General features: G+C 39.5%; 1 long non-coding RNA gene across 4 annotated transcripts; it reads right to left on the bottom strand.

Moving 5' to 3' along the window:
• Positions 1-8,998: 8,998 nt before the first annotated feature.
• Positions 8,999-14,472, bottom strand: LOC107762180 (uncharacterized). Of its 4 annotated transcripts, none has more exons than XR_012701437.1 (4): positions 12,518-14,472; positions 12,234-12,419; positions 11,925-12,074; positions 8,999-11,711 (listed from the first exon to the last, which is right to left on the bottom strand). It is a non-coding gene; the product is annotated as an uncharacterized LOC107762180 (long non-coding RNA). The 4 variants fall into 4 exon arrangements; XR_001642728.2 differs by having other exon boundaries at positions 13,389-14,427; XR_001642729.2 differs by lacking the exon at positions 12,234-12,419 and having other exon boundaries at positions 13,389-14,402.
• Between the last annotated feature and the right edge of the window lie 242 nt (positions 14,473-14,714).

The following is a 14,714-nucleotide window of genomic DNA, read 5'->3' as shown; positions in this document are numbered from 1 at the left end:
AAGTTCCACCGGAAGGTGACAAGCTTTCCCGAACACTAACCGGTATGGAGACATACCAATCGGTGTTTTGTAAGCCATCCTATAATCCCAAAGAGCATCATCAAGTTTCTTTGACCAATCCGTCTGGTTGACATTCACTGTCTTTGACAAAATACTCTTGATCTCCCAGTTGGAGACTTCCACTTGCCTGCATGCTTGAGGATGATAGGGGGTCGAGACTTTGTGAGTAACACCATACTTGGTGAGTAAGGTATCAAAAGCTTTGTTGCAAAAGTGTGATCCCCCATCACTAATAATGGCCCTTGGAGTACAGAATCTTGTGAAGATGTTCTTTTTCAAAAATGCCACCATACTTCGAGCTTCATTGTTGGGTAAATCCACGGCTTCAACCCACTTTGACATATAATCCACAGCTACCAAAATGTAAGTGTTCCCACAAGAGCTCACGAACGGACCCATGAAATCAATGCCTCACACATAAAAAATGTCAATCTCCAAGATAGTGGTGAGGGGAATCTCATTTTTCTTAGAAATGTCACCGGCCCTTTGACATTCATCACAACGCTTGACGAGATCGCTAGCGTCCTTGTAAAGAGTAGGCCAATAGAATCCACAACTCAACACTTTTGTTGCCGTTCTAGCTCCACCATGGTGACCACCATATGGTGAAGAGTGGAAAGCCTCAAGAATTTCCATTTGTTCTTCCCCTGGTACACATCGTCGAATCACACCATCGGTACAAATTCGGAAGAGATACAGCTCATCCCAATAATAGTCAAGGCAATCCCGTTTGAGTTTCTTCCTTTGGTTTGAAGAGAACTCATTCGGTACAATACCACTCATAAGATAATTTGCTAAGTCGGCGAACCATGGCATCCCGGTCATTGAAATGGCTAGAAGTTACTCGTCGGGGAAGGAATCATTTATCTCAAGGCCGTCATGTGGCCTCCCCTCCTCCTCCAAACGAGACAAGTGGTCCGCCACTTGGTTTTTACTACCCTTGCGGTCTTGAATCTCTAGATCAAAATCTTGCAATAGAAGCACCCACCGCATTAACCTTGCCTTTGAATCCTTTTTGCTCATTAAGTACCGAAGCGCCGCATGATCGGTGTGGACAATCACCTTTGTACCCATCAAGTACGGGTGAAACTTCTCCATAGCAAATGCAATAGCAAGTAGCTCTTTTTCGGTCACTGTGTAATTGACTTGGGCATCATTCATGGTCTTACTAGCATAGTAGACTGGATGGAAGATTTTGTTGATACGTTGCCCCAAAACTGCTCCAACCGCCACATCACTTGCATCACACATGAGATCAAAAGGCAAGCTCCAATCCAGTGCGGTGATAATAAGAGTTGTAGCCCTCGTTGAAATGGAACTTGGTATCCTTCTCCAACAGTTTACACAAAGGGTTCACCACTTTGGAAAAATCCTTGATGAATCAGCGATAGAACCCCGCATGACCCAAGAAGCTCCTCACTCCCTTCACGGATGTAGGGGGTGGGAGTTTAGAGATCACCTCTATTTTGGCCTTGTCGACCTCAATACCATGCTTTGAAATTTTGTGGCCGAGGACAGTGCCTTCCTCAACCATGAAGTGACATTTCTCCCAATTCAAAACCAAGTTTGTCTCCTCACATCTTGCCAAGACCTTATCCAAGTTGTTCGAGCAATCATCAATAGAATTTCCGTCCACGGAAAAGTCATCCATGAAGACCTCAAGAAAATCCTCCACCATGTCGGTGAAGATGGCCATCATACACCATTGAAAAGTCGTCGGTGCATTGCATAACCCAAACGGCATTCGCGAGAATGCAAAAGTACCATAGGGACAAGTGAAAGTAGTCTTCTCTTGGTCCTCCAGAGCAATAAGAATTTGATTGTAGTCGGAATATCCATCAAGGAAATAATAGAAAGCTCGACCAGCCAAATTATCAAGCATTTGATCAAGGAATTGGAGTGGGAAATGATCTTTCCGAGTGACTTTGTTGAGCTTCCGATAGTCCATACACACTCTCCACCCGGTCACCGTTCTTGTGGGGATCAACTCGTTCTTTGGGACACATTGCACCGGAGAGGTCCACGAGCTATCATAAATGGGGTAAATAACCCCGACATCCAACCATTTTATGATCTTCTTATTCACCACCTCTTGCATTGATTCATTTAATATTCTTTGATGTTCAACGGAGGGTTTGGCATCCTCCTCCAAAATAATCTTATGTATGCAAAAGGCGGGGCTTATACCTCGAATGTCCACAAATGTCCATCCTATAGCTTTCTTCCTCTTTTGTAGCACCGCCAAAGTAGAGTCTACCTGCACGTTAGTCAAACAAGAGGAAAGAATAACTGGTAAAGTAGAGCATGGCCCAAGGAATTCATACCTGAGATGTGGAGGCAATGGCTTTAACTCCAAAGTGGGAGGCTCCTCGATTGAGGGCTTTGTTGGAAGAGTCTTCCGGTTCTCTGATCTAAGGACAATGTTTGAGGTTCATAAGTGTACGACCCCATTCCTTACAATGCATTTACACATTCCACAGCCTTACTTCTCATCATCATCATGATTAAGCAATATTGCCTCTAAAGTATCATCAACATTCATCATGGCACTAATATCATCAACAATCACCTAGGTCACTAAGTCCATAAACGAACAAAATTCATTGCTATTCGGTTACCTCATAGATTTGCATACATGGAAAACCACCTTGTCATCGCCCACCCGGAAGGTGAGCTCACCGGCTTCCACATCAACAAGAGCCTTCCCCGTAGTAAGGAAAGGTCTACCCAAGATAATAGGTACCTCATAGTCCACTTCGCAATAAAGAATCACAAAGTCCGCCGGCAGGATAAACTTATCAACACGAACCAACACATCATCAATAATACCCAATGGTCTCTTCTTAGTACGATCCGCCATTTGTAACCTCATAGATGTGGGTCTTGGTTGCCCAATTTCCAAAGTTCTGAATACCGAGTAGGGCATCAAGTTGATACTCGCCCCTAGATCACAAAGAGTTTTGGCAAAGTCGGCGCTCCCAATAGTGTAAGGGATTGTGAAAGCGTCGGGATCTTTCAATTTTGGAGCCATTGAGTGCACAATAACACTCACTTGATGTGTCATCTTGATAGTCTCAAATTCATTGATCTTTTCTTTGTCACCAAATCCTTCATGAACTTTGCATAGCCGGGAATTTGTTCCAATGCTTCAACCAATGGCACATTAATGGATAATCTCTTCATCATGTCAATAAACTTCTTGAATTTATTCTCACTATTTTTCTTGGTGAGCCTTTGAGGGTATGGAGGAGGAGGCCTTGGCATTGGTGCCTTGGCCTTTGGCACTACCGGTTCCGGTACGTTAATCATGTGTTACCTAGACGGGTTCACTTCTTCTTGATCCTCCACATTCTCATCAATATCAATTCTCACTTCTTCATTAGTTTGAACCACATAGCTTGGAATTTCATCTTCTTGAATCACTACATCACCATCCACAATTCTTCTTTGGTTTGAGGTTGTTGCCTCCCCACCTTTTCCACTCCATGTGGTTACGACCATGGCATGTCCTGTGTTATTCCTACCCTTCGGGTTCACCATCGTGTCACTAGGTAGTTCCCCTTTAGTACGAGTGTTTAAAGCTTGCGAGATTTGCCCTAATTGAACCTCCAAATTGCGAATTGAAGTGTTGTGAGAGGCTAGTTGAACATCAGAGTCGGCATTTTCTCCATCATTTGTTTGAACATATTTTCAATCCGTCCCATCTCATTATTGGAAGAGCTAGAACCATGAGACGGATAAGGAGGCGGGTTGCTTGGTTGTTGATACATCGGGGGTCTTTGAAAGCCCGACCCCGATTCCCGTGGTTATTATTCCAACCCCCTTGGTTGTTGCCTCCCTAATATCCTTGATTGTTGCCACCCCAACTGCCTTGGTTGCCTTGATTATTCCAATTGCCTTGATTATTGTTATTGTTCCAATTACCTTGATTGTTGTTACCACCACTCCAATTGCCTTGGTGGTTTTGATTATTCCAATTTCCTTAATTTCCTTGAGATCGCCATTGTTGTTGATTCAGACCTTGAGAGTTGTTTCTTTGCCCTTGGTAGTTGTTCACATATTGCACTTCTTCCTCTTGCTCATTGTATGATTCGTCTTGGTCAAACCCACTATCATCTTGCATAAATTCTTCCACATAGTTTTGCACTTGTTGACCCTTTTGCCTTCGCTTGTTCACCATCATGTTGACACCTTCCATTGCATTTACTTGCTTAGGACCTTGAACTTGTTGAAGTTGAGCTTTGGCTAATTGATTCATTGTTGTGGTCAACTCGGCAATTGTTTGCCCATGATCATGCAATTCTTTATGTAGGTGAATCATATTTGGATCACCTTGAGGAACATTAGCTCTACTTTGCCATGCCGATGAAGTATCCGCCATTTCATCTATAATCTCACAAGCTTCGGCATATGGTATTGTCATGAAATTCCCATCGGCAAGTTGGTTGACCACGCATTGATTGGTAGTATTGATTCCCTGTAGAAGGTTTGTTGAATCATAGCCTCAGTCATGTCATTATTCGGGCACTCTTTCACCATAGTACGGTACCTCTCCCAAATCTCGTGCAAAGGCTCATTGGGTTCTTGCTTTAATGCTAGAATCTTGTCTCGAAGAGTAGCCATATACGCGAGAGAAAAGAACTTGGCAATGAATTTTTCCGCCAATTAATCCCATGTATGGATAGAATGGTTTGGCAATCTTTCTAACCAATCCAAAACTTTCCCCCGTAGAGAGAAGGGAAATAACCTCAACCTTAGAGCATCCTAGGAGATGTTGGTCTGTTTACTCCCCCAGCAAGTGTCCACAAACCCGTTCAAGTGTTTGTATGCATTTTGACTCAGAGCCCCGGTGAAGAATCCCCATTGCTCTAGCAATGTGAGCATAACATTGGTGATTTGGAAGTTTCCCACCCTAATGCGGGGCAGGACTATGGCACTTGCGTATCCTTCATTTGGCAACACCCGGTGTGAAGATGCTCTTGGTGGATTTAGGGGAGGGACGGGAATATTGTTTTGAGGCGGTCAGCCTCGCCTATTTGCTTAAGGTTCAAGAGGAACCTCATCATCTTGGTCATCGTCCACTTCCTCCCCCAAAGGCAAGTTTCCGAGAGGATCATTATTGAGAGCCATTTTTGTACCTATAATCGATTCACAAAAACGTTAGTAACTCGGAAGGAAAAGAAGACAAGTCACACACAAAACCAAATATATAGCTAAATCCGTTTTTAGCTCCGCAGCAACGACGCCAAAAATTATTGTCGTCCAAATTCACACCACTAATTGGGAAAAGAACTATTTATACACAGTTGAAATTATCAGACAAAATTACCCATGCGGAGGTTCTGCGGCCGCACAATTCTATGTGCGGTCCGCACTTTGAAGTTGGGCTTGACAGGATGGACTTCTGCGGCCGCACAATTCTGGGTTACAGCCACACGTCTTCAAATTCTGCGGATCGCACATTTCTGAGTGCGGACGCACTCTTGAATTTGAGCCTGACATAAGGGACTTCTGTGGACCACACATTTCTGAGTGTAGCCGCACTCTTGAATTCTGCGGCCGCACAATAATAGTGCGGTCCACACTTCTTCATGGACTCAGAACTCCATCTCTATGAACCTCATCTTTTGCGGCGTCTGCACTTTGCAAAGGAATTATAACAGAGGTCCTTCATAGTCTGCAACCGCACTCAATATTGTGCGGTCTGCACTTTGCTCTTTTTGCTTGGTTTTAGTCCTTGTCCAAAAATACTCCTTGAGTTGAATTTCATCGTTTTGGCTCTTTTTTCAATGCTCCTGCAAGTAAGCACATTTTATCAGTTTTCGGGAATAACTTTAAGCATTTTTGAGCTAAAACTAAAGTAAAAGAGTGCAAATAAGTAGTCAAAATCCCTACTTATCACACATTACCTTTTTGAAGTTCAATCCTCTTGAATTCGAGTTCTAGAGTTTCTTTTCTAAACAATGATCTCCCAATCCAATATCTAATGATTTGAAGGATTTATACATGTTAATAAGGTGTTGAAGAATTGAAATTAACTTAGAATCACCATTAGAACTTACCTTGGATGGTGGAGGGACCCTGGGGAGGTTAGGTTCTTAAGAGCTTCCCTTTCTAGAGCAAGTTTTTGTGTTTTGGGGTATGGGGGACGAAGTAGGGCTTTAAAACTGACCCCTCAGGTGCGCTCCCACGCACCTCAAAGCCCAACCGTGCACCTAACACGTAGAAGGCAGTAGCACTGCCACAAGTGTGCGGCCGCGCACGGGACCATCCGGGCGCGCACTTGGGCCCGCATACTGCGCATTGCTCAGTAAAACGCACATAACATTTTGCACAAAGATCAGTTAGGGCCCCGCAATATATTGTTGGAAAGTTATTCCAAAGGGCTACAACTTTTACGTTTTGAGTTTTTCCAAATTCCTTATACATTTTTACTACATTCTGCTGCAAGATAGACCTTTTAAAAACTTAGTAGATTTTATCGAATCTTATACACCTCACTCTCCGTCTTGATTCTAAAATAACTATTTCCACCCATACACATACCGATAGAACTTCACATGTCCAAAATATAATATACTACTCATTTAACACATTCATACCTAAGTCGAATTTATGGGGTGTTACAATGAACTCATGTACTCACACTCTCAGAGTACTCAATTTTACTGTCTCGTATTTTCACTCATCATGCTCAATACTCAGCACACTCAGTCACTCAGTATTGTACAGGGTAGATCCAGCCCAAATGCAAATAAACCAAGGCAGATCCAGCCCAAAGATGCAAATAAATCAGGGCAGATCCAGCCTAAAGATGCAAATAAACCAGGGAAGATCCAACCCAATGCAAATGAACCTAAATGCAAATAAACCAAGGCAAATCCAGCCCAATGCAAATGAATCAGGGCAGATCCAGCCCAAATGCAAATAATTGCTAGCAATTGTGCCCACTATGGATGTGCAGACTCCGAAAGGGCCGATCCAGCCCAAGCGCTATAATAAGCCAAATCCTGACATGAATCAATAAAGCATGTTGCGGTGTGCAACCCGGTCCCATAAATATCACTCACAACAAGCCCTCGGCCTCACTCAATCATCAATCTCTCCAGTCTCTCGGGCTCACAACACTCACGCTAAGCAGCCCTAATCAGTAATACGAGATGTGACAATATACGATAACGGAGACTGAGATATGATATTAAATGATAAATGCAACTAAGTAAATAACTTCTATTAAGCAAATAACTCAACAACAAAGCCTAAACATTATTTTGGCATAAATTACAGCTCAAGTGCTCTAACACATAATGTACAGTAAAAATATTCAGATAAGATAGCTACACAGTTCAATGGAATCGACTAAATCATCATTTCTACAGTGCACGCCCACACGCCCATCACCTAGCATGCGCGTCACCTCAACATTAATCACATAACACGTAATTCAAGGTTTCATACCCTCAACATCAAGTTAGAAGTGTTACTTATCTCGAACAAGCCAAATCCAATACAGAGCAAGCCAAGTGATGCTCCAAAAATGCCATCTCGCGCGTACCGACCTCTAAACGGCATAAAACTAGCCAAAAGCAACTCAAATACATCAAATAATGCCAAAGGAACCAAACCCAATAGATAAAGGTCGAATCTATAATCAAAAGCCCAAAATCAACTCAAAAGTACAACCCGGGCCCGCACCTCGGAACCCGACAAAACTCACAAAATCCGACAATCCATTAAATTACGAGTCCAACCATACAAGTTTTATTCAAATCCGACTCCTAGCGAGCACAAAATCCTCAGGTTCGGAATTCGGTTTTTCGAATTTTATGCCCACCCCTAGCGAGCACGCACCTGCGGTCCCTTATGCGCAGGTGCGAAGACACCAGTAGCCAAATATTTCAGCAACATCAACAAGGCTCCAAACGATCCGAACCCCGTTCGAAACTTATCCGAGCCATTCGGGACCTTGTCCGAATAAACCAATAAGTCCCGTAGCATAATACAGACCTACTCGAGGCTTCAAATCACACATAACAACATCAAAACGACGAATCGCACATCAATTCGAACTTAAATAAACTTTGAACTTTCAACTTTCAAAACTCGCACCGAAACATATCAAATCAACCCGGAATGAACCCAAATTTTGCATACAAGTCCCAAATGACATAACGAAGCTATTCCATTTCTCGAAATTCTAATCCGAATCTGACACCATCAAAGTCAACTCCCAGTCAAACTCATGAACTTTCCAAGCCTTCAAATTTCCAACTTACGCCAATTAGCGTCGAATCCTTCTAGAAATATCCAAATGCAAATCTGGGCATACGCCTAAGTCCAAAATCACCATCCGGACCTAACGAAACACTCAAAACTTCGTTCCGGGGTCAAATTCACAAAAGTCAAACTTGGTTAACTCTTCCAACGTAAAGCTTCAATCGTGAAATTCATTCTTACAAATCGATTCCGATTAACTTGAAAACCAAAACCGACGATTCACACAAGTCATAATACATCATACTGAGCTACTCATGCCCTCAAACTATCGAGCAAAGTACAAATATTCAAAACGACCGATCGGATCGTTACAGAACACTTCTTGCTTAACATATTTTTGTAGATAATCTAATAAGCAACCTACAATAGAGAAATGCAATTTATAAACTCATGGTCCCTGAGGATAACTCATAAACAAAATTACCAAAGGAACAGCCTCAAAATGCAATATGGACTTTAAATTCAGGTCTTATCCCTTCCACTCACAAGACAAAGGAACAACCTACATAATTGTGAAAACTACATCTAACCATTAAACCTAGCTCCAACTTTCATAGAAAAATCAAGCCAAGTAGCATATACACACACAGATACATACATATATACATACATAATGTTGAACTAACCAAAGAAAATAAATGAGGAAAGAAAAACAATGAGGTAGGAATTATTCATAATAAACAAAGATAAAGAGAAAAGAAAAGATCTTACAAAAGTGATTGTTCAGAAGATTAGACAAACAAAAAAGAAAGAGAAGTTAAGATTGAATAATCAAGAATTAAAAAATGATCCTCAGGCTTGAATAGTCTCTGGGTTGTGTCCTCCAGTTTTTTTTCCCTGTTATACAACTAACTTGTGTTGTAAGAAACTCACGTTCAGGTTCTTTGTGAATTGGGTGAGTGACGTTGTCATAAACTCATCACCCTGTAAAATGATCAATCTTCAGGTGGCAATTCAACATTCTGCTTTTCTTCAGCAGGCAGTTCAATCTTCTCCTTCTCATGTTGTGCTTCTGAGCTCCTCTCTGTTTTCTTCTCAGTGCAATAGCAAGTCAACCACAACCTCATCGAATTGATAAATAAATAGTTTTGTCATAAGCTTGATAAATTAAATTACCAACAACTCAAATACTGAGTCTCATAGTGAGCTTCATTGTATCAATCTCATGTTAATATTTTGAACTCTGAAACTAAAGTATCTGCATTGAATTATCGATAGGCAGGAAGAACTATACGGTCCAGTAGATAAAATATTTGATGAATAGCCTATGCCAAAGGGTAACTGATCTACCAAGCGGCTATTATCAATGTCTTGAAATTCAATGTGTAACTATTTCTAACATATCTTCCATGAGGATCTATATTTTTCACAATCTTGCTTTTATTATCATTAACAGTTCCTTCTCTAAAGCTGCAACAGGGAGGTGCCTAAAGAATGTAGTTTGAAAAACAACTTACAATGCAAAGTATAACATCTCCATATCCCCATTAGATAAGCAAATGAAAGCAGAAAAGTAAACTACAAGATACAGATTCACTTAAGATGTCATAAGAATCCAGCAACTTGAACATAACCATTTACAATATGAACGATTTATAAAGTAACTGTGAGCATCATGCTGCTAAAAGAATGTTAAACTCAAAAATATATCATCTGCTCAAGATAGTTGCCACATGAAATGCTATGCATGTGACACTCCATTCATGATATGAACAGGTAAGGTTAACAGATACTTACCTTTGGACAGTATTCAGATCAGACTGCTTCTTCCATCCATCAAAGGAACCTCCATGATAACAAATGAAAATCTTAAAAGAAACTCTCGCTCATCTTCTGCTACTATCTTCAACTGAAAAAATCACTAACTCAAATTTCTCATGGTTCTATCCCGAATACTATGTTGCTTTTGCGCTATTTTAGCAAGAGTGATTTCAGGTGCTTTGCGCTCTGACACGTTCCTCCATGTAACTACAACAACTACTACAACTTCGATCAAATAAACCTTGAGCAGACCTAATTGAAACATACAACTATTGTAAACTTATATCAGGATCAGACCGGCACTATTATAGCGCTTCCCCAATAAACAGCAAGAGTCACAACATCTGCCCAGACCAAAATTAAAAGAAAAGAGAAAGAATTTTCACAGAAAATCACAACTTGATCTGTCTAGTATTCTTTTTGAAAGCAGAATGTAAGAATTTGAAAAATTATAGGTCAACCGACTCAACCCGGGCTCAATGAATTAGGAAGTAAAAAAGAGCAAGTTCAAATAAAATTCAAGCCAATAATATTTGGCAGCTTGCAATAATAACTTTATGGTACCTTAGCCTCACCGATGGATAATACGTTTTTCTCAACCACAATAGTCTTCCTCATACAATAAGCATAAGCAAGAGACCCCCAAGAGAAGGTGATAAAACTAATACTACAACAGTTATCGATGCTTTGATGACGTTCTCAAAGTCTGGCGAATGAAGTCCTAAAACGAATCAAGGATAGAAGGTTTTGGTTCGAACAATTTGTTTAGCATTTAAATTTTCGATTTTCATAAAACCAACACAAGAATTCATCAGAGTATAACTAAGTGAAGAAACCTTAAGAATCTTTAGATTTTAGACACCATAGTCCAACACATTCATCCTCGGTCCTCACTCAATATTAGTACAAAAAATCAGTTTTGCAGTTCTAAAATGCTTTGAAATTCATTATTTCAGAGACAATGCTAACAGAAAATTGAATTATCAATGTTGAAAGAAACAAACGCATGAATCAACTCAACAAAAACAAAAAGCGCGAGAAGAATAAGAGAATTGGAGACTTGCCTGATAGAGCAATTTGATAGCTGATAGAGCAGGAAATTGTGCAGTTTTCGACACCCGACCCATGGAGATTGATTGTTTAACATTTGTATGGAGCGAGTCAGTATTGTGTAACCGGTGCTAAAAGAGATATCCGTTAGGCGTTTAAGATGGAGGTGTTTTGAGCAGGATTATAAGAAGCGACTTTTCAGTTTTTTATTTGTGGAAAATAAGCAAAAAAAAATGACAAAAAGGATAAATATGATTCCTAAGCAAAGAGAGGTGTCATGTCAGCATTTATTGTCCGTGCTTTATATAAAGGTTCAATCTTGATAATCTAATGCTTTTCCTTAATATGTAGCATAACTCAAGAGAACAACCGATGGTGGTGACAATTGAAGCAGTGATATATGAATGGGCGAATATCGGCATCTGCCTGTACCATTCTTCCACAGCTTGTGTGCTATTACTTTTTCCAAAACCTCCCTCTTCAATCTTCAGCCAAAACAAAAGTTCCCCAACAAAACTTTCATGATATCCCTAACAACCTAACTGAGAAAGCCTCTGAATTATCTGAAAATTGATCAATTCACATATTTCATATATACATTTATGTAATCGTACTTAGCTAAAGCAAAATTGAAGATGAATGACAAACAGAGAGAGCGAAAGAAATGCTATTGAAGTTTATTTTTACAGAGAAAGAGGGAAAGAAATGCTGAAGTTTTCATCGAAGTGCTTAGATATAGGCTTCACTTAAATAAAAGTGCTAGAGAGCCCTCTCACCTTCCTTGTTCTTCCAAAGTGTTGCAGCAGGCTATTGAGAGAAAGAAATTAAAGTTAGGATCAAGCAGGAATATACAATATCCAACCAAGGGAAGCCGCAGAAAAATCTCGAATCTCGATTCGGCAATCATAAGTTGTAAACCTCGTGTCCTGCAAAAAGAAAATAATAAGTTCATCTTAAACAATAGAAAGATGGCTTTTTTGATGATATGTGATGAACTATTCCATCTTATTCATCAATTTTCCTCCAGGAACACCACCCACTTTAAACCCATGAATGACTACATCCATCAAAATATAGTTGCTCACCTTTTTTCTAAACATGCTTTCTTCCCTATTATTTGGACGGAGACATAAACCATTTAAAATAGGAAGTACAACCATTTTAACAGTCCAATATCCATTGCACATATGAGTATCAGTATGAAGCAATGACACACAATAAACTGATCAACACTGGCAATTGGTCACTATGGCACATATAGAGCAAATAGCCTGCAAATATCAAGATTCAAGTTCTTAACCTCTCCAATATAATTGAAAACAATGAACAGAGAAGCACACAGGTGTTAAATTTTGCAATATTGACTGACCATACACATTTTCAATCTCGGTTGAACATGGCAATGCATACAAACTGAAAATTATGTCATTACTATTTACCAAGCGTACTTTCAATATATATAGTTATAGAATGTATAATGCTGCAAATACCAATTGCAAATGCTATTCTAAGTAGTTTTGTGTTCACACTTTTTTTTAAAAACATAAATCCCACACTAACAATGTGAAGGCCAAAAGAAAAGGGACACGAAGTAAGAGAATGTAAAAATAGCACGGGCTAGCCAGTTTTCGGACTGCTAATTCAAAAATAGTCAGCATTTGCAAAGTCATTGAAAAATAGCCACTATTTTTCTGCAACACGGACCGGTCCAGCATAATATACTGGAGATTGGTGCACCTGTGTAAGAACTTCCGGCATATTATGCCGGAACTCCAACACGCGAAAAGTTCCAGCATAATATACTGGAGATTGGATCAACTGTGTATGAACTTCCAGCATATTATGGTGGACCGGTATATTATACCGGACCTCCAGTATATTATGCTGGAATATTTTCCGGATTTTGAACGTTTTCGTTCAGATTTATCTTTACATTAAAAGTGGCTAAACTTCGATTACTTTTGAAACTGTGGCTATTTTTAAATTAACACTTGTAAATCAGACTATTTTTGAATTTACCCAAAGAATCCCCATGCTCCATACAGCTTGTCGCTCCGACGACTTTAACACAAAGATGAGGATAACCAATATAAGTGAAGTAGACAAAAGCAATAATTTTGCAAAAGGTGCAAACATGAGTTGGTTTAGGGTTAATTAATGAATTTCAATTATCATCATTTATATAAACCAAGAAATTTTAAAAAAAAAAATCATAAGGGATTAGAGGTTGGTATCATCACCAAGCATGTGTGCGAGATAAGCCTAGAGATAGCTGCTCCGTCAAAGAAAGCCACTACAAACCCATTAACATTCTTCTGAACTATTTGCCAACAGGATTGATAGAAAAAGCACCAAGGCCATCATCTGATTGATAGAACAGAGCACCAAGCGCTTTATTTTTTGGAGTGAAACGTCTCGGTATGCAACGTTACGCCATTGTACAGTAAGGGATTTGGAATCATCAACGTGTACTCAAGTTTGAGACATATGCGAATTAGCAGAAATTGGATACTGAGAGTTGCTTGTTAAGAAGGTAATAGAGACAATGGAGTGACATTGTAATTGAATCCGCTTCGTTTATTCATTCTCTTGGAAGCGATGGACTTTCTGGCGTGAAACGTTGTAGTGCGAAACGTCGTGGTATGAGAGAGTTAGGGAAATTTTGGGATTGAAATTTCCTCACATGTTTGAATCCTTTTGGGAAGCTACCACATACGTGTAATTTTAAACTTTAAAAGTTGTCGGCTACCTTAATGTGGCTTTATAAAAAGATTAATTCGGTAATTGGTTGATACTAAACCAATGTGAATTGGTGAGTATGTGGTAGTCAATTAATGAAAGCTTGATTGTTGCGTTGCAAGACCATGAGCTATCAATCACTGAAGAGATGCTCGTGAATGATTAGATAATAACCACTTGAATGTTGGCTAGGAAGACTTTGATTGAAAGATTAAATGGTTGGAAGATGTTTGCAATTGCGTCATAAAGGAAGCTTAATTACGAGAAGAGTGGAGGAAGTTTAGCAGATGCACAAGATGACGAAAAGCCTTACAATCAACTATAGACAAGAGTTTTCTTTCTTGCATTGCACTTCTTTCAATGTACTTTTTTTTTTTGTAATTAGGAGTCGCTTTTGTAGGAATGAATTATTTTAGGAATTATTAGTATTATTATGTAATTAATAAATAGTTTGGGTACTTTAACTTCGATTTCAAACTTAGTTCTTTAGAGCAGGATCATTGCCATAATGAATTGGAGAAGATCACTAATAATTTATGTGAAGAGATTTCATCAAAAAAATTCAATATGCATGGCAAATATTTATACATGATGGTGAAGGAGTGCCAGAGATTATATTGCCAAAACATGAATTTTGTCTTTTCTGGGGTTGCTAACTATGATGAGTATCCACAAATATTTTGTGTGAGTAAATTTTATTGCACTGACTTATTCCCTCATGTTTTTATGTCATTAATTTTCTGAGTTTGCATCAGAGGATAAAATTGTATGGCTTGAATGGTCGGAAGTCAAAGTATTTCTTTAATAAAGCAATTTAATGTTTATAA

The sequence above is a fragment of the Nicotiana tabacum genome, chromosome 17 (assembly GCF_000715075.1).
Source record: "Nicotiana tabacum cultivar K326 chromosome 17, ASM71507v2, whole genome shotgun sequence".
In the NCBI taxonomy this organism is placed as follows: Eukaryota; Viridiplantae; Streptophyta; class Magnoliopsida; order Solanales; family Solanaceae; genus Nicotiana; species Nicotiana tabacum.
This window is presented reverse-complemented; position numbering and strand designations above follow the sequence as displayed.